The sequence below is a fragment of the Humulus lupulus genome, chromosome 3, assembly GCF_963169125.1.
Source record: "Humulus lupulus chromosome 3, drHumLupu1.1, whole genome shotgun sequence".
Lineage (NCBI taxonomy): Eukaryota > Viridiplantae > Streptophyta > Magnoliopsida > Rosales > Cannabaceae > Humulus > Humulus lupulus.
Genome location: NC_084795.1, coordinates 205,285,565 through 205,304,535, shown reverse-complemented (window position 1 = coordinate 205,304,535; position 18,971 = coordinate 205,285,565). Strand labels below are relative to the sequence as shown.

General features: G+C 41.0%; 1 non-coding gene across 1 annotated transcript; it reads right to left on the bottom strand.

Annotated features, from left to right (window-relative positions):
• Positions 1-17,372: 17,372 nt before the first annotated feature.
• Positions 17,373-17,479, bottom strand: LOC133828378 (small nucleolar RNA R71). Its single transcript, XR_009891002.1, has one exon. It is a non-coding gene; the product is annotated as a small nucleolar RNA R71 (small nucleolar RNA).
• Between the last annotated feature and the right edge of the window lie 1,492 nt (positions 17,480-18,971).

The window sequence follows — 18,971 nt, the reverse complement described above, 5'->3', positions numbered from 1 at the left end:
TGCGCCCGTGTTGAGTCTTCCTTCAGGGGAAGGGAAGTTTATTTTTTACTGCGATGCATTGAGATTGGGATTAGGCTGTGTGTTGATGCAAAATGAAAAGGTCATAGCTTATGCATCACGACAGCTGAAGGAGTACGAGCAACGATATCCTACCCATGATTTGGAGCTAGCAGCGGTGGTATTTGCACTGAAGATTTGGCGACATTATCTGTATGGGGAGAAGTGCGAGGTATACTGTAACGACCCAAATTCGCTAATAAGGCTTAAGGGCCTTGATTAGCATGCCTGGAGGGCATAATGGAGATTACGTGTGATTTTAATGATTTAGATGTATAATTATGATTTAAAGTATGTTATATGATTACTTGAGTACTTGAGATGCATGACTATGCGTGTCTGTATGCATATAGGCCCAGATTAGGGTAGAAGGGCATAATCGTAATTTTGGTCATTATGGGCATAACTGCTTTGATATATGTGATAATTGTTGAGACCACATTATTATGTGGATATATCTGCGATCTGTGACTCGAGACGATCCTAGTGAGCAAAGTAGCGGAAAAGTCATAGCGGGGATTTATACCCGGCTCGGGGTGGGCTCAGGGGTGTAAATGGGAATTTAGTGGATAAGCTGGAGATTATTATGACATTGAGGAATGCTATTGGTGATCAGTAAGGTATCGGGAACTAAGCGGGAAATAATAGAGACACTCGAGGAAGTAGCGGGAATTGGGTAAAATGACTAAAATGCCCTTAAGTGGACTAAAGGATTAGAGTTAATTGGGAGGGCATAAAGGTCATTTGACTCTTGAGGATGGGTATTACTGAGGTTTTAAGTTAGTGGAATTTATAGAATATCAAAGAAGTCTGAAAAAGAAGGGAAAAGAAAGAGGGAAAACAGAGAGAGTTTCTCTAAGTCGGTTTACACTTTCCTTCACCTGTTTCTTGAGAATTTCTGGAGTAAAGCTTAGAGGAGAGCTGGGATAACTAAACATCAAGGATCTTGACCTAAGACTAAGGAATTGACAGAGGTTTAGCAGGGTTTCACCAACACTTGAGGTAAGATTCTAGAGTTCATCCATTTCTGTTTCTGGTTTTTAAGTTGTGGTACTTGAGTTGAATTGAATGGAACTTTGGGGAATTCAGGCTTAAGGCTGAGGAGTAGCAAGCCAAGGGAGCCTAGGGATAGCTTGTGGGCGAAATTCTATCAAAGGTATGAATTCTAAGCTCTAATTATGATGTTCAGCTGGTTTATGTTGGGTTTTGGAGTTTGGAGGTGGCTATGGTGAATTTTGAGTTTGTGATTGCATGTGCTAGGATTTTAGATGTTTAGGGTGCTTGGGATGAGTGGAGTGTGGTCATGAGGTTGTTTTTAAGTTTGGGTAAGAGTTGGAAGAGGTTTGGTTGAGGTTGGCTCGAGAAAATCGCACAAGGGAAATTTTGGTGCTGGGCTGTCTGTGACTAGCGCTACAGCGCTAGCCTTTGGGCGCTGTAGCGCTAGGCCATTTCGCTGGAAGGGTTTTGGCTTCTGTCTGTAGCGCTATAGCGCCCTCCCAAGAGCGCTGTAGCGCTACCCTGCCTTCTGAAGGGGATTTTAGGGTAATTTGCAAGGGTTTTTGACCTAAGGTTTGGGGTTTGGTTCCACCACCTTGTTTGGTGGAACTAGGACATCCCGGGGGCTCGGGATTGGCCCCGGGGCTAGGTTTTGAACTTAAGGGTTGATGTTGACTTTGGCCATGATTATGTTTAGGTGAGCGCTAGGGCTCGAGTGGGATCGTGCTCAAGGTGTCGAGGGATTAAAGCTATTGAATTGAAAGGTAAGAAAACTGCACCCAAATGTATGGTTGTGAATGGGACTAAGTGCTCCCGAAAGTTGTATTGTGTCATCGTTGGTATTATGCCAAGGGACACGTATAAGCGGTCTACGAGTACCGTTCATGATTTTAGCGCACGGAGCGCGACTTGGCCATTGGGTGCCGGAAATAATAGGATAACAGAGGGAGCTGCCTGTGAGCGCTAGCCCTGGTTATCGTCTGTGCATTATGTATTTGAGCTGAGATGCTTAGTATATGAAATACTTGATTGATGATATACTTGAGTTGATGAGATGCTATATGTGTAATTGATTTGTTGCTAGTTGTTCATGCTCTGTTGTTTCTGTGTTTTCTTGCTGGGCCTTGGCTCACGGGTGCTTCGTGGTGCAGGTAAGGGCAAGGGCAAGCTGGACCAGGCCTGAGGTGGAGAGCTCCGAGGTGAAATGTACATAGCTAGCCGTTCGATCACCACGGTCGAGGAGTGTGTCAGGACAGAGATTACCTAACAGCTCGCTTTTGCCTTAGTATGGCCAGTCAATGTATCTAAACGTTGTAACTTTTGTAACTTTTGTAAATGGCTTTTAAACTGTCAATTTTGGGATCCCATGTACATTAACAATGCTTAGTAATGAAAATGTACTTTTGAGACCAAAACACTTTTAACCCTAGTTCCTCTACTATTTCAGTAACACGCTTTTACTTTAATGACTTGATTAGCAAGTCTGGCACTTTATAAACACACAGTGTAATGGTCTTGGCTATCCAGGGCGTTACATATACACTGATCACAAGAGTCTGAAGTATTTCTTTACACAGAAGGACTTGAACTTGAGACAAAGGGATTGGCTAGAGTTGGTGAAAGACTATGATTGTGATATTCTTTACCATCTGGGGAAAGCCAACGTAGTGGCAGATGCATTAGGCAGGAGAGGCCCGGATCTGTTATATAGTTCTACCCAGATCTCGAGAGAGTTAGCTGATGAGATGGTCAGAGCGGGGATTGAATTGGTGGTGGGCCGGTTTGCCAATATTACTCTGCAGTCGACCCTGCTAGAGTGGATTAAAGAAGGGCAATTGGTAGATGCTCAGTTACAGGAAGTTAGAGAGAATGTCTTAGCGGGAGTAGCTAAGGACTATTCCATTTCTGAGGTTGGTTTACTTCGGTATCAGGGGCGAATTTGTGTTCTGAATGATGAGGGAATCAGACGAGAGATACTGGATGAGTCACATACGATGTCGTACTCAGTTCATTCGTGTACCACGAAGATGTACCAGGATCTACAAACGTTATATTGGTGGCCCAGGATGAAGAAGGATGTGGTGGAGTACATAGCCAGATGTTTAACCTATCAGCAGGTGAAAGCTGAGCATCAGCGACCAGCAGGGTTGCTTCAGCCTTTGGGTATTCCCGAGTGGAAATGGGAGGACATTGTGATGGATTTTTTGGGAGGTTTACCCTGAACTGTAGGGCTTCATGACTCGGTATGGGTGATAATAGACAGATACACCAAGTCAGCCCATTTTCTTCCAATGAGGTCGACATATACTATGGATCAGTATGCAGAGTTGTATGTGAGGGAGATCGTACGTCTCCATGGGGTTCCTAAGTCTATAGTGTCAGACCGGGATCCTATCTTTACCTCCAAGTTTTGGGGTAGTTTGGAGAAGGCTATGGGAACTCAGTTGAAGTTTAGCACAGCCTTTCATCCTCAGACTGATGGACAGTCTGAGAGGACGATTCAGGTATTGGAGGATATGCTCAGAGCATGTGTGATTGACTTTGAGGGATCATGGAGTAAGTATCTCCCGTTGATTAAATTTTCATATAATAATAGTTACCAATCAACGATTGGAGTGGCTCCCTAGGAGATGTTATATGGAAGGAAGTGTAGATCACCCATTCATTGGGATGAGATGGGTGAGAGGAAGTATTTGGGGCCAGATATGGTACAGAAGACAAGTGAAGCTATAGAGAAGATCCAAGCTAGGATGCCCGCCTCTCAGAGCAGACAGAAAAGCTATGTTGATCCCAAGCGTAAGGACGTGGAGTTCCAGATTGGGGACCACGTGTTCCTCCGGGTTTCACCATTGCGAGGGGTGAAGAGATTTGGAAAGAAGGGAAAGCTAAGCCCTAGGTTCATTGGACCTTTTGAGTCCTGGAAAGGATCAGTCAGGTGGCTTACAGGTTAGCCTTTCCACCATCGTTGTCAGGACTCCATGACGTATTCCATGTTTCTATGCTTCGGAAGTACGTCTCAGATGCGACACATGTGTTGAGGTATGAAGACTTGGAATTACAAACAGATTTGGCTTATGAGGAGCAACCAGTTCAGATTTTGGATCGAAGAGATAAAGTACTATGGAATAAGATGATTCCACTAGTCAAAGTTTTGTGGAGAAATAGTAGGGTCGAAGAGGCGAACTGGGAGCTTGAGATAGCAATGTGGGATCAGTATCCCGAGTTATTCTGGTAAATTTCGAGGACGAAATTCTCATGAGGAGGGGATAGTTGTAACGACCCAAATTCACTAATAAGGCTTAAGGGCCCTGATTGGTATGTCGGGAGGGCATAACTGGATTATATGTGAATTAAATGATTAAAAGCATGTTATATGACTAATTGAATATTCGTGATGCATGACTATGTGTATTAGTATGCATGTAGACCTTGACTAGGTTTGAAGGGCATATCCGTAATGTTGGTCTGTTGAGGGCATAACTGAATATATTTGCGATAAATTGTTGACACCACATTATTATGTGGATATATTCGTGATCTGTGACTCGAGGCGATTCTAGTGAGCGGTTTAGCGAAAAAGTCACGGCAGTGATTTATACCCGGCTCGGGGCGAGCCTGGGGGTATTTCTGGGAATTTAGAGAATATATTGGAGTCTATTTTGATATTGGGGAATATAATTTTTGATTAGTTAAGTGTCGGGAAGTAAGCGGGAAATATTAGAGACATTCGAGGAAGTAGCGGGAATTGGGTGTAATGACCAAAATGCCCCTAGGAGGTTTAAAAGCTTAGTTATAAAGGGGAGGGAAAATTGGTCATTTGGCTTATAAGGGATAAGTATTACTAGACTTTATACCTTAGTGGATTGTGTAGAAGGCAATAGAGGTCTGAAGAAAAGAAAAGAAAGAGAAAAGAAGGAAGGGAAAAGTAGGGGTTTTCTCTCAACGGTTTAGGCTTCTCATCACCAATTCTTGAGGTTTCTTGGAGCTAAAACTCAGAGAGAGTTTGGATAGGAGCTTGAGGCTAGGATCCTTTGTTTGGGCATGAGGAATTGGCAGGGGATACTCATCATTTGAGGTAAGGTCTTGAGGATGTAACTCAGTTTCTACTTCTTAGTAATGATATGGATTTTGAGCTGAGTTTTGAAGGGGAATTCTAGGGAGTTGAGGCTGAAGCTTTGAGGAGGTGAAGGCTAAGCTAGTGTGGAGGATAACCTAGGTTGAGCTCATCCATCAAAGGTAAGAAACTCTGGTTTAAGTTCTGTGATTTCAGTTGAGTTTTGAGCTCTAGGTTCAGCCATGGTGCATTTTGTGTTTTGGGGTGCATGTGATTGAATTTCTTATGGATGGGTCATTTGGGGTGATTTGGGATGTTGGTAGGCTTGTTTTTATGTTTGGTTGAAGTTTGGAAGTGTTTTGGTAAGGTTTGGCTCGGGGAAAATCGATGGAAGAAAATGCAGGGTTTGTTTTGCTGTGACTAGCGCTGTAGCGCTAGCCTTTGGGCGCTACAGCGCTAGGCTTTGTGGTCTGGGGTATATTTGGCTCTGGTTGTAGTGATGTAGCACCCACTTTAGGGTGTTGTAGTGCTACCCTGTTCCCAGAAAGGGGTTTTAAGGTTATTTCATAGGGTTTTTGCCCCGGGGCTCGGGGTTTGATTCCACCACCTCGTTTGGTGGAATTAGGGCTTCCCAAGGGCTCAGGATTGGTCCCGAGGCTAGGTTTTGGATTCGAGGTTTGGTGATGATTTTTATCTATGGCTGTGACTTGGTGTATGCTAGGGCTCGGATGGGATCGCACTTGAGGATCAAATTGAACAAAGTCGCGAAATCTAAAGGTAAGAAAATTGCACCCAGTTATGTGTTTGCGATGGGACTAAGAGCTCCTTTTATCTGTATGATGTCATAGGTGGTATTATGCCATGGTACATGTGATAAACGGCCTAAGAGTGCCGTAAATAATACTTGTGCACAGGGCGCGGCTTGGCCACTGGTGGCTAAGGATAGCTTAATATTCACTGTGCTCGGTTTAAGCAGGCCGGAGTCAGTGGGATAAATAGAGGGTGCGGCCTAAGGGCGTTAACCCTGGTTGTCATATGTGAAATGGTTATTGATATGAAATGATATACTTGGTATGCTGAATACTTGAATAATAAGAATAATTGGACTGTTGAGTGCATGTTTATACAATACGAGTTATCCAAGTGTTTTTTTGATAATTATGCTCTGTTATTGTGTTTTCTTGTTGGGCCTTGGCTCACGGGTGCTACGTGGTGCAGGTAAAGGCAAAGGCAAGTTGGACCAATCCTGAGATGGAGAGCTGTGGGGCTGAATGTAGATAGTCAACTAGTCGGCCGCCACAGCCGAGGAGTGACACAGGATTAGTAAAGCTTAATTGTCTATTTTGCCTTAGAGTGGCTAATAACTATACTTTTACTCTAAAATTTTGTAGATTGTCTTTTAACTTTACTACTTTTGGGATCCCATGTAAGGAAGAATATTTGTTTATAAGAAATGAAGCTTTTGAGGCCAAAATCTTGTAACCCTAGTTCAACTGTAGTTTCATTGACACGTTTCAAATTAAATGACTTGATTAGTAGGTGTTGCACCTTTATAAACACATAGAGTAACAGTCTTGGTTATCCAGGGCATTAAAATTATTATAGTACATTTTCACAAAACAACCCCAGCTGTGACGGTTAGGTAGGCCAAATATGTACCCGTCGCTCCACGCTCTCCGTACTCATGGTTAGTCGATCAAACTTGTGCCCTTACCTGCACCATAGAGCACCCGTGAGCCGATGCCTAGCAAGAAAACTCAACACAAAACATATAACATATGCATAACAAGCCACAATAGACAACAAAATAGCCAACGATTAAACACATAGTGGCCTACGCCATCCCAGGCGCTTTACCAGGCCTTGGGTCCGCCTAAGAGGGTCTCACGTAGCGGCCTACACTCAGCAAGCTTAAAGCCGATCCCGGCCCCATTGTGTACCCGGCTTCTTTCCGTTCTCGGCCTCACCCTTCATTCATAACATACATAATAATATTCACAGATATTTAAACGCATAAAAAACACAAACATTTGGGTCGCGCCCTACAATACAAACAATAGGACCACACGCTACTCTACGGGTACAACAATTTTCTTAACTTTTATACAAGCACTAGATTACAAGAGACGGCCCCCGAGTATGATCCTGTCCCAAAGCCCAAGCAGTCACCTAGTCACAAACCATAAATAGCATCCTCATTACAATTCGATTCCATAAACCAATCCCATGCTCTTGAGAACTCCAATTCCAACAAACGGGGTTGGTGGAATTGACCCACGAGCCCCTGGACCAAATTCTCAAAAACTGAAAAAATTGCCATCCTGGATTTTTACGTAGCGCTACTTACGGAACCAGTAGGACCCCTAGCGCAATAGCGCCCAAAGAGCAGCGTTGTAGTGCTCCTTATAGAACCCAGAAATGAACATTGGTTTTTGTACCATTTCTACGAACCCAAGCTTACCCAAATCATTCCCCAAGTGTACCCAAGTCCCAATTAGACCCAAAACTCCTAATAAATGACATAAACAACATATATGCATAAAAAACAAACCCAAAGTCACATCCAAACTCAAAATCACTCAATGATCTAAAATTGCACAAAGCTTAACCCTAACCAGAAACTTTTCAAAAACTTAAAGGAATCCTTACCTTTAGAGCAGAATTTTGACCCTAGGCTGCCTCCAATTCCACTTCAAGCATCAATCCTCAAATTCCAAAGCTTAAGTTCCTCAAAACATCACCCCAAAATTCAAATTCAAATATCAAATTCACATTCCTCAAGAACAACATAAGAGACCTAAAACCACATGAAAAACTCTTACGTCTTCTTAGATTTCAAGATTCCTAGGTGTGGATGGCTACTAATCTCTTCCTCAATTTGAATTCTCTTCAAATTTCCTTCAAAAACCAGCTGCCTAGTCTTGTGCTCTCCTCTTTCTTCTTGAACACTCGAACCAAATGACCAAGGGACTCTTGAGAAGCCTAGAACGTGAAAGGTAACCTTCAGTTGTAGGTTTGTCTAATTTAGAGCCTAATTGACCATTCTACTCCTCCCTCTAACACACTTCTATACTAAACCTCAAGGGCATCCTAGTCCTTTCACTCTTTTGAAAAAGTATCACTTATTCCCACTAATTTCACAAATGTTACTAACACCAAGACTTACCACTTGTTACCACTCACAACTAAACCCCAATAACCATATTTGTGATTTTCCGCTTATACCTCGGGACAAGATCCCCAAATGCCAAAACACAAAGCACATAGCATAAATCCACACTCATACCCTCAACGGGTTCAATTTACAAAAATGCCCATGTTTACCAAGCATGTGACTTCAAACACAATTAAATTCACATAATCACATTTTTATTCATAATTACACACACATAATTGCACAAATATTAAATTACACCCTCCGGCATGCCAACCAAAGCTTGAATTATCTTTCGAAATTTCTGGGATGTTACACTGAAGCCCAGGTAGAGGGCTTACTGTCAGGGAGGCGTGTCGCGACCCTAAGGGCCAAGCCACGACTTGCTTCTGCAGTTTTGGTCAGTTTGGTTTTTTAGTCATGGGAACTTAATGCTAAGGGCTCGGATCGATCCTACTACTCGGTTTGGTAGGTGTCGACGTCTTGTAGGCTAAGACTTGGTCTGAATGTCTTTATTTACTTTTTTTTGACGGGATTCTATATTATGGTTGTGACTAGGTTGTTGCTAGGGGCTCAGAATCAGGATCGTGCTAGAGGGTCGCTAATTGGTAACCTGTGCTTGGTCCAAAGGTAAGAAAACTGGACACAGTATGTGATGTATGTTATACATGTTGTTATGGCATGGCATGAATGTTGAATATGGAATTGATCAGAGCTTGGGTCTCTATAATTGTGCATGATTATGATTATGCTTGTGATTATTGATTAAGCCTGCTGAATGCCTTATATCTAGATATTTGACATATGATATATGCCTATTTGCATTACCTCATTGAGGAAGCACTAACTTATTAGTTAGGAAACGACAAGAGGGTTTAGTACAGGTCGTGAAGCTTTGACTTATCAGTCATGATCGGCAATAGTACTGAGCGCTGGTCATAAGGAATTGACTTATGAGTCAAGAGCGGCATTAGCATATTGAACACAAGCCAAAATGATTAGATCTAATCAACATGAGCATTAAATGCTTGACCCACCTATTAGTCAAAGAAAACTAAAGTGCTTGGCTAGTCTAAGGATAGTTACTCAGAGCCAGGGCTAAAAGGCTCAGGTGACTGGAACATCACATGGCTTATGGTGCAGGGCCCTATAGAGACTTATTAGTCATCTTTTTAGGGCATAGGACCCCAAAGAGAATTAATAGCCATCTATTCAGGTCGCAGGACCCCTAATTGACTTAACAGTCATCTACTTATGGCACAGGACTCCACAATCATTTATGTGTACTTGCCTACATGCATGAATAGGGTTATTACTGCTAGGCATGCCTATTATGATTTGAAGACATGTTATGAATTGCTTATGAGCATGTTTTAGTGAAACATTGTATCTTTGACCAAAAATTTTAACCCTAAACCATTTGTACGCCCTGTTTTTCCCACGGGCTGATTAGCGAGCCGAGCTGCAGCCTAATCATAATTATCTCGTGGATGTCCCACAGACCAGAGCTTCTGTCATTAGGTCGTACCTCCTTAGCTCGAGGAAACTCAAGGGTTCGCCAAGATTGCACAAGATTTGACCCCGGATTCTGAAGGCCTATGGTCGAGTTAAGTATCCAGCTCGTGGTACGAACTTAGTATGAAGGCTATGACCCTTTGTAAAGTTAACACACGCAAGGTAAACGTGCATATATCAGACATCATGTGTCTGATATGCCCCTGACTTCTCGGACACGCAGCAGGAATGTGCGTATTCAGACACCCACGACTGGGTTGGGTCGTGCGGCCCATTATCTCCTTACCTATCGATTTGACCATACTTATGTGTCAGGTTTAGGAATTAATCATGAATGTCACAGAGTTGATGTGATAGATAAAAGGGTCACGGGATGACCTTCTTACCAACTCCTAGGTGCCTTCTCCTTTAAATATGGAGACCCTGGGACTTAATAAGGGTTGGATTCTCTATTGTAAAAAAGGCCCTGTAATCAAATATCCAGTATAAAGCAATAATACTGACTAGTGGAGTAGAAGGATTTTAACCTTTGAACCACTCAAAAAACGTGTCTTGTGTCACCTCTGTCCTTTTCTAAGATCTTATATCAGTTTCGGTTCACATTTAGCACTAATCCCTTTCTCTTCATTTCTTAATTACCTATTGGCGAAGAACCGCGTCAACACCATTAATCACATTTAGTTACACGATTATGGAAAAATAACTCGTTTTACGAGTTTTGCACTATTTAAAATACACAGTGTAATGGTCCCTAGGTAGTAGGGCGTTACAACTTGGTATCAGAGCGAGCCAAGGTTTAGCACTCGTCATAAAAGACAAGCTTCACTCAAGGTATGGTAACTATTTATGTGGTTATGTGCTTAACTGCTTAAATAGAATGTAAATGCTTTACCTTCATACTATATAAGGGAGCATGAGAATCTATTAGGGCTTCGCCCTTGAATATTGATATGATTATGTGATTACCTGCTCATTGAATATATAAATGTGTTATTTCCATGCTGGAGTTGAGAGCATGGTATGTAGGTTGGAAAAGCAGGGGTTATGGATTGATGTGTGAATGTTGTGGCGTGTTTTTAGCACCAAAGTGGTATATGAATGTGGTGTTATGTGATTTTTCCTGCGGGGGAAGGCTTTTGAATGTGCTTATCATGCTTAATGGGTAAAGTTATTGATTATAGACTAATCAGAGGTTATGTACCCAAGGCAGTTAATGTGATCCGGTGGTGGTTATACCGAGGCTACAAATTTCAGCCAGGGCTTTAACCCTTCACCTGCCCCTCAGAATTTGCAACATGTGTTTACATATATGCAATTAAGATTGCAGAGGCAGGAGGAAGAGATCAAGTGTTTAAAACAACAGCAACATCTGTCAGGGAACCCATCTTCCTTTGTTATGCCAAGAGTGGCACTGTTATTAGCTCAGCCTAAGGTTAAGAACAGGTGAGAGAATCTATGTGGAAGATTCCAAGAATATTACGCTCCAATTTTTTAGGGAGGCCTAGATCCATTCAGATCTGAGCAATGGATGGGTATGATCAGTTCCATCCTCGACAGTATAGGGGTGGTAGGTCACGATAGGGTAATCTGTGCTACATATGTATTACGGGATGATTCCTGGACGTGGTGGGAAGTGGTGTCCCAGACACGAGATACAACTGCGATGAACTGGAAAAAATTTAGGAAGCTGTTTAACGAATGATGATACTATGATGCAGTCAAGACTGCTAAAACAAATGAGTTTATGAACTTGGTTAAGGGAAATGCAACAATAACAGAGTATGTTAACAGATTCAGTGGGTTGTCCAAGTTTGCTTTTGATATGGTACCCATGGAAGTAGCTTAGAAGGAAAGGTTTATCATGGAATTGAATCCTAGAATAGCTCAGGGCATTAGAGTCGCCCCAGTACGTGAAATCTCTACCTACGCTCAGGTGGTAAGGAAGGCTCTTGTTGTTGAGAGCACAAGAAATGAGATTGGGAAGGAGAGTGTCGGAGAGCGCAGATCTCAAGCGGTGATACCTCCGTTTATTGGATCGGGCAAGAACGAGGATTGGAAACCCTACCCAACATGCACTCGGTGTAAGACTCACCATCTAGGAGAATGTCGAGCAAGGGCATGTTTCTTATGTGGGATGTTTGGGCATCATAAGAGGGATTTCCCAAGGTGAAGGAATGATCAGCCAAAGGGGGCGGACAACTCGACTCCAGCTCGAGAGTTCACTCTGATCTAGTCAGAGTCAGAGACTAAGACTAAGACTGAGGCTGGTTCCTCAGTGGTGGCAGGTTAGCTTTTTAATTCTTATTTTTGTATTATGTTAATTAGTTTGGTGCCATGTTGTTCTTTGCTTGTTGCATCTAGAAAAGCATAGGCTTGATATGCGGATTACATGGTTATGCTGTGATGGGAATTTGATACTCCATTAGTAATTTTAAGAGATGGGGTAGGTTATGGTGAGAAGGGAGTTGACTAGCTTTAGTATGATCCTGGATATGGATTGGCTAGCCAAATATGGGGCAGTGATAGACTACAAGGAAAGGATTGTAACCCTTGGGCTTGAGGGTGAGAAACCCTTGTATGTGTTGGCAAGGTGCATGGACCGGTATGCTTATGACATCTGTACTTAAAGCTAAGGACCTTTGGTAGGAGGAATGAATAAGACCCTTAGCTAGTGTGGTGGATACCACTCAGGTCATGCCAATAAGACCAAGACAGACTGGGTTAGTCTATGAGTGTTTGGATGTGACGCCAGGGACGGAGCCTAGTCTAGGGCACTATATTGAATGGCTTCAGCAGAGCTGTAGGAACTAAAGGTTCAGTGTTTGAGTAAGACAATATTATTTAAGGTGGATCTTTGATCTAGTTATTACCAGCTGAAGATCAAGGAAAAGGGTAAGCAGAAGACTGTCTTTTGTATCAGTTATGGACACTAAGAGTACTGAGTTATGTCTTGTGGATTCAATTGATGCCTAGTTATTTTGATGGATTAGTTCAACAGAGTATTCAAAGATGATCTAAATTGGATTTTTCATCGTCTTGATTGACTGTATTGTAGTATACTCTTAGTTAGAGATTGGACAAGGTCAAGGAACGCCTCAGAGGGCAAGGAGTTTCCTTGGATGGGCAGGATATTACATGTGCTTTGTGGAAAAGTTCTGAGTCTTCCTACAGATTGGAAAAGGTGATTGCCTAAGCAACATGTTAGTTGAAGGGTATGACCAGAACTAAAGCAGAGTTATTGGTGGGCTAGGTGGCCAACATTACACTTGAGTTTACAATTTTAGAGAGGATCAAAGAAAAAACAGTTGAGGGACCCATAGATGGGAAGAATCAGGGGAATGCCATAGCTAGATTAGTTAAGGATTATGCAGTGCCAGGTATGAGTTTAATGGACATTGGTAATAAAAGGGAGATTCTGAATGGACACTGGTAATAAAAGGGATCAGACTTGGAATCTAATGGAGACTGGTAATAAAAGGGAGATTCTGAATGAATCTCATACTACCCTTATTCTCTTCATCTAGGCATCATGAAGATGTACCATGATCTGAAAGCTTTATATTGGTGGCCTGGGATGGAGAGGGACATGACTGAATACGTGGCAAAGTTCCTAATTTGTTAGCAGGTCAAGATAGAGTATCAGCACCCAGTAAGGTCATTACATTTTTTGTGTATTCCATAGTGGAAGTAAGGAAACATCGCGATGGACTTCGCGGTGCGGTTGCTCAGGATAGTGGATCATCATGATTCAGTTTGGGTCATTATGGACTAGTATACAAAGTCATCTCACTTTTATCAGTATCGATGAGCAATACAGTTGATCAGTATGCATATCTCTTTGTGAGAGAGATAGTACACCTTCATGGAATTCGAGGTCCTTCTTATTAGATGAGGACCCTGCTTTTACTTCCAAGTTTTGGGGAGATTGCATAAGGCGATGAGTATACAGCTGGAGTTTAGCACAACTTTTTATCCTCAGACCGATGGTAAATCAGAAAGAGAGTAATCTAGTTATTGGAAGAGCACCTTATGAGATGTTGTATAGTACGATATGAATATCGCTCATTGATTGGGATGAGATGAGTGAGATGTTATATTTGGATCCTGAGGTGGTTTAGAGGATCATTGAGGGTATTGAAAAGATTAGAGCTTCGATGCTCACTTCTCAGAATAAACAGAAAAGTTATATTAATTTGAAGTGAAGGAATGTGGAGTTCCAAGTGGAAGATTGTATCTTCCTTAGAGTATTACCATGGAAAGGGGTGAGGAGATAAGGGAAGATTGAGCCCTAGATTAGTAGGATCGTTGGAAATCCTAGATATGACCGGTCAGGTTGCCTATGGATTGGCCTTAACTTTGCCATTGTCAGCCATATACAGTGTATTTTATATTTCCATGTTGAGGAAAAATGTGCTAGACAAGACTCGTGTGTTGAGTTAAGAGGATCTAGAGCTAGAGGCTAAGTTATCTTGTGAGGAATAGCCAGTCCAAATATGAGATAGAAAGAACAGTGTTTGGAGGAACAAAGCTATACCTAGGGTTACGGTATTATACATAAACAGTAAGGTTGAGGGAGCGACCTGGGAACTGGAATCAGTTATGCGGGGTTGATATTCCCAAACAGTAAGGAGGGGATAGTTGTAACGTCCCAAATTTCCTAATAAGGCCTAAGGCCTTGATTAGGGCGCCAGGATGGCAGATTATGAAATTATGTGATTATATGATATTTAAGTGCATCCTTATGTGATTATGTGAGTAATATTATAATATGACTTGATATCCATGTTTAGGTGTATTAAATATGCATGTGGCCCATTTCTGTTTAATTGGGTAATTGTTGTAATTTGGCCCGTTTTGGGTATATTTGACATATATGTGATATATGTGTGTGCGGACCACATTATTTTGTGGATATGCTTGGGTTACTCGGCACGAGATAATCCTATGAAGTAAGCTAATGGAAAAGTCACAACGGGACTCATACTTGACTCAGATTGAGTCAAGGGGTATATTGGGTATTTAGCACATTATCGAGATATTGGGTAATGTGAATGATTATTTGATGATTTATTGGGAGTCAATGAGATTAGGAGGGAATTATAGGAAGTTTGACTATTTTACCACAGGGGACGTTTTTGGGACCCCAAGTAATAGGATTTTCTTGAGGTTACTTAAGCTTGTAGTAACTTGTCAGAAACATAAAAGAACGTTTAGAACGTTCTTTCTCTCTCTTTCTCATGTTCCCTTATTGACGTCATTCGCATTTTCAAAGGAAACTCGAGTTTTAGGACTCAGATTCAGGCAAGGATCAAGGCATATCGATTCTAGGGAAGATTAGAAGCTCTTTAGCCGAATGATTTAGTTGGGAAACAACTCAATCAGAGGTAATCCAAATTTTAAGTTTTGAGTTATCGAGTTTTTAAGCTTAGATTGGATTTCATGTGTTTGATGAGTTTTTGGATGGTTTGAGATTTTGGATTTTATGGTTTTGGACCATTGGGATGTTTAGGAACAAATAATTATTAAATAAAGAGTTATTTCTTGTGCTTTTGAACTTATAAATGTGGGAAAATCGATGGTGATGTTAGTTTATTATTAGCTATTTGAACTAACTTTTGTGTTTTTATGATCTTAGTTAAGTTTAGTTGCTTTTGTAGATTTTAATAGCTAATGGGTTGAAAACAATAGTTTCATGGATAGATATTTGTACAAAGAATGAAACTAAAATTTGGAAACTATCTAAGCTAAATTTTTATTGCTGAAACAGTAGGTTTGCGGTAGCAAAGCAGATTTTGCTGAAGCATTTTGATCAGGCTGCTTTTTGAAATTTATGCATGCTTGGAAATTCAGAGGGTGAGCTAGATTAGTGGCTGAGGTGGCAAGTACAGAGAGCATGAATCAATATTGGAAGAAAATGTCAAAGAAAAGAAGGAAACAAACCCACGTATGAACCAAAAAGGAGAGGCAATTTTGTACTTAGATAGCTAAATTAGGAAACCTAGAGGTACATAGATGAGAGCAGCCATATAAAGCCAGGGGTCTGCCATTTTTTGGAAAAGGAGAGAAAAAGACAGAGGAAGAAAACTAGAGAAACAAGAACGAAGAAGAGGAGAACGCATAAAGAAGATTCATCATCATTTGGATTTGATCTTTCTCTTCTTTTCTAAATTTCATCTTGTATTTTCTATCTCAATTTCTATTATGATGTTTATGGGTAGTATTGAACTTGGATTATTGCTCATTAAAATAGCCATGAACTAATTTTTTGTGGCTTGAATTGTTGATGAACCCTATGTCATAGTGTAGTAACTTCTTGCACCTTATTTTAGTAAAAGCTCTCTTGTTCATTCAAGTGTGCATTACTGTTAATTTCTTGTTGTTGTTTGGCCAGCAATGGCAAGATTTCTAATTATGTTTGATGCCCGAAGGATTAAATATAATGGAAAGAGCATGGATGACACAAGTTCATAGTTTGTAGTAGATTATGCTAGTAAATAACATAGGGATGTGTTATTTTCCTTGTGTAACTTTTTGAGAATTGATTCTTGAATTTGTATTCTTAAATTTGATTTGGCATAGGAATATGTTTAATTAGGTAAAGAATTATTATCATAGAATTTGGGAAAGTTTTATGAGTTTTTATTGAATTCTTGTTAACATACGAGTTTTGCTAAAATATTGCTGCCGCAATCTATTCAATATAATTGACATAAGAGTATTTAATAATTCAAGTTCATTCTACAATCCACATATTTCTTTCTAATTACTTTGTATAGTCAGTTTTATTTTCAGTGTTTTCATCTTTTTAATATTTCGTTTAGCTTACAAACAGCCCATTTAATTGATAATACCTTTAAGTTGTTTACTAATTATTATGCCTATTTTTCTATTTTGCAATCCCTCTAGAGACTATTTACTTATTACTGCATTACTTGTGTGATTGCGTACACTTTTGTATTTACATCAATTAAATTTTCACAACAAGATTTTGGCGTCGTTGCCGGGGATTGGAATTAGAAATTTCTATAATATAAATTACTTGCAATTTACTTTTCTTTGTTGTTCTGAGCCTGTTTTCTTGTTTCTGTGTTTTCTCAGGTGATCTATTGTATGAACGAGCAAGAAGACATTGAACTAGCTCCTATTGACCCTGAGATTAAACGAACATTCAGAAGTAGACTAAGGGAACAACAGGCTCAAAATCACCTTAATATGGCTGAAGAGGTTGAAGGAGTTGAGGGTACTAATAATATCACTAACGCGAATGCTATGGCTGATGTTAGAGAGAGAGAGCCATAAGGGAGTATGCTACCCCCATGTTCAATGAGCTCAATCTAGAATTGTTAGGCCTGAAATTCAAGCACCCCAATTCGAGTTAAAGCCTCTGATGTTCAAAATGTTGCAGACAATGGAACAATTTAGTGGGCTGCCTACTTAGGATCCTCATCTTCATCTTCGTTCATTTTGGAGGTGAGCGATTCTTTCAAGCTACAAGGAGTGAGTTGGCTCAACACCCTTCCTCCCGACTCGATGACTACATGGAATGAGTTGGCTGAAAAATTCTTGATGAAGTACTTTCCTCCTACCAAAAATGCAAAGTTTCGCAATGAAATCATGTCTTTTCAGCAGCTGGAAGATGAATCCTTTTGTAATGTTTGGGAGAGATTTAATGAGTTAATGAGGAAGCGCCCACACCATGGGATTCTACATTGTATACAAATGGAAACATTCTATAATGGGCTCAATTCTTCCACTCGCATGGTGTTGGATGCTTCAGCTAATGGGGATATTCTCTCTAAGACCTAGAATGAAGCCTATGAGATTTTGGACAGGATTGCTAGCAACAATTACCAATGGTCCGATGTTGGAGCCTCAACAAGTCGAAAAGTAGCGGGTTTACTTGAAGTGGATGCATTGACATCTTTGACCGCTCAAGATTCATCAATGACTAACCTTCTCAAGAACATGAGTTTGGGGGGAATGGTACAACCAGCTGTTATGGGACAAGTTGGTGATGTGTCTTGTGTTTATTGTGGAGATGGGCACGCATTTGAGAGTTGTCCTTTGAATCCCGCTTCGTTTGTCATGTGGGAATCAAAATGCCAACCTTAATAACCCATATTCAAACTCTTATAATCCGAGGTGGAGGCAGCATCCAAATTTCTCATTGGGGGGGGGGGGGTCAAGGAGCTAGTACAAGCAGAGCACCAATGCAAAACAAGCCAACATATCCACCAGGGTTTTCTCAACAACTACCAAGAGCTCAACCACCTCCCTCTCAAGTGTCTCAATCAAGCTCGTTGGAAAGTTTAATGAAAGAATATATGACCAAGAATGATGTTGTGATTCAGAGCCAAGCGATATTCTTGAGAAACCTAGAGATTCAAATGGGGCAGCTAGCTAATGAGTTAAGGAATAGACCACAAGGCACCTTTCCTACTGATACCAAAAATCCAAGGAGAGATGGTAAAGAGCATTGCAAGGTGGTTACCTTGAGGAATGGTAAAAATCTGGAGTTGAATGAGGATAATCCTAAGAGCAAAAGTGAGCCCACTTCAATCTAAAGTAGTGTGGAAATGGAAGAAAGAGATGTGAGTTCAAAATGTCAAATGCTAATCCTGAAGCAAATGCTGCAGCAATTCCTCAACAAAATGCATCAGAGAAGCTATGTGTAACGTCTTGGATAGCCAAGACCGTTACACTGTGTGTTTATAAAGTGCCAGACTTGCTAATCAAGTCATTCAATTAAAATTGTGTTACTGAAACTATAAAGGAACTAGGGTTAAAAATGGTTTGGTCTCAAAAGCCACATTTTCGTTAAGAAGCATCATCTGTTTACACGGGATCCCAAAAATATCAAGCTTAAAGACTATTTACAGAAGACACACGGTTTATACACAATATTAGGCCATATTAAGGAAAAACAGACAATTAGGTATTCCCTGTCCTGATCCACTCCTCGACCATGGCGATCGAACAGCGGGCTATGTACATTCCACCTCGGAGCTCTCCATCTCAGGCTTGGTCAAATCTGCCTTTGCCTTTACCTGCACCACGTAGCACCCATGAACCAAGGCCCAGCAAGAAAACACAACAACAGAGCATAAGCAATCAACGGACAAATCCATATCTCACATTGCATCACAAGTTCTCAAACATATAATCACTCAGTATGACCAAATATTCAACACACTA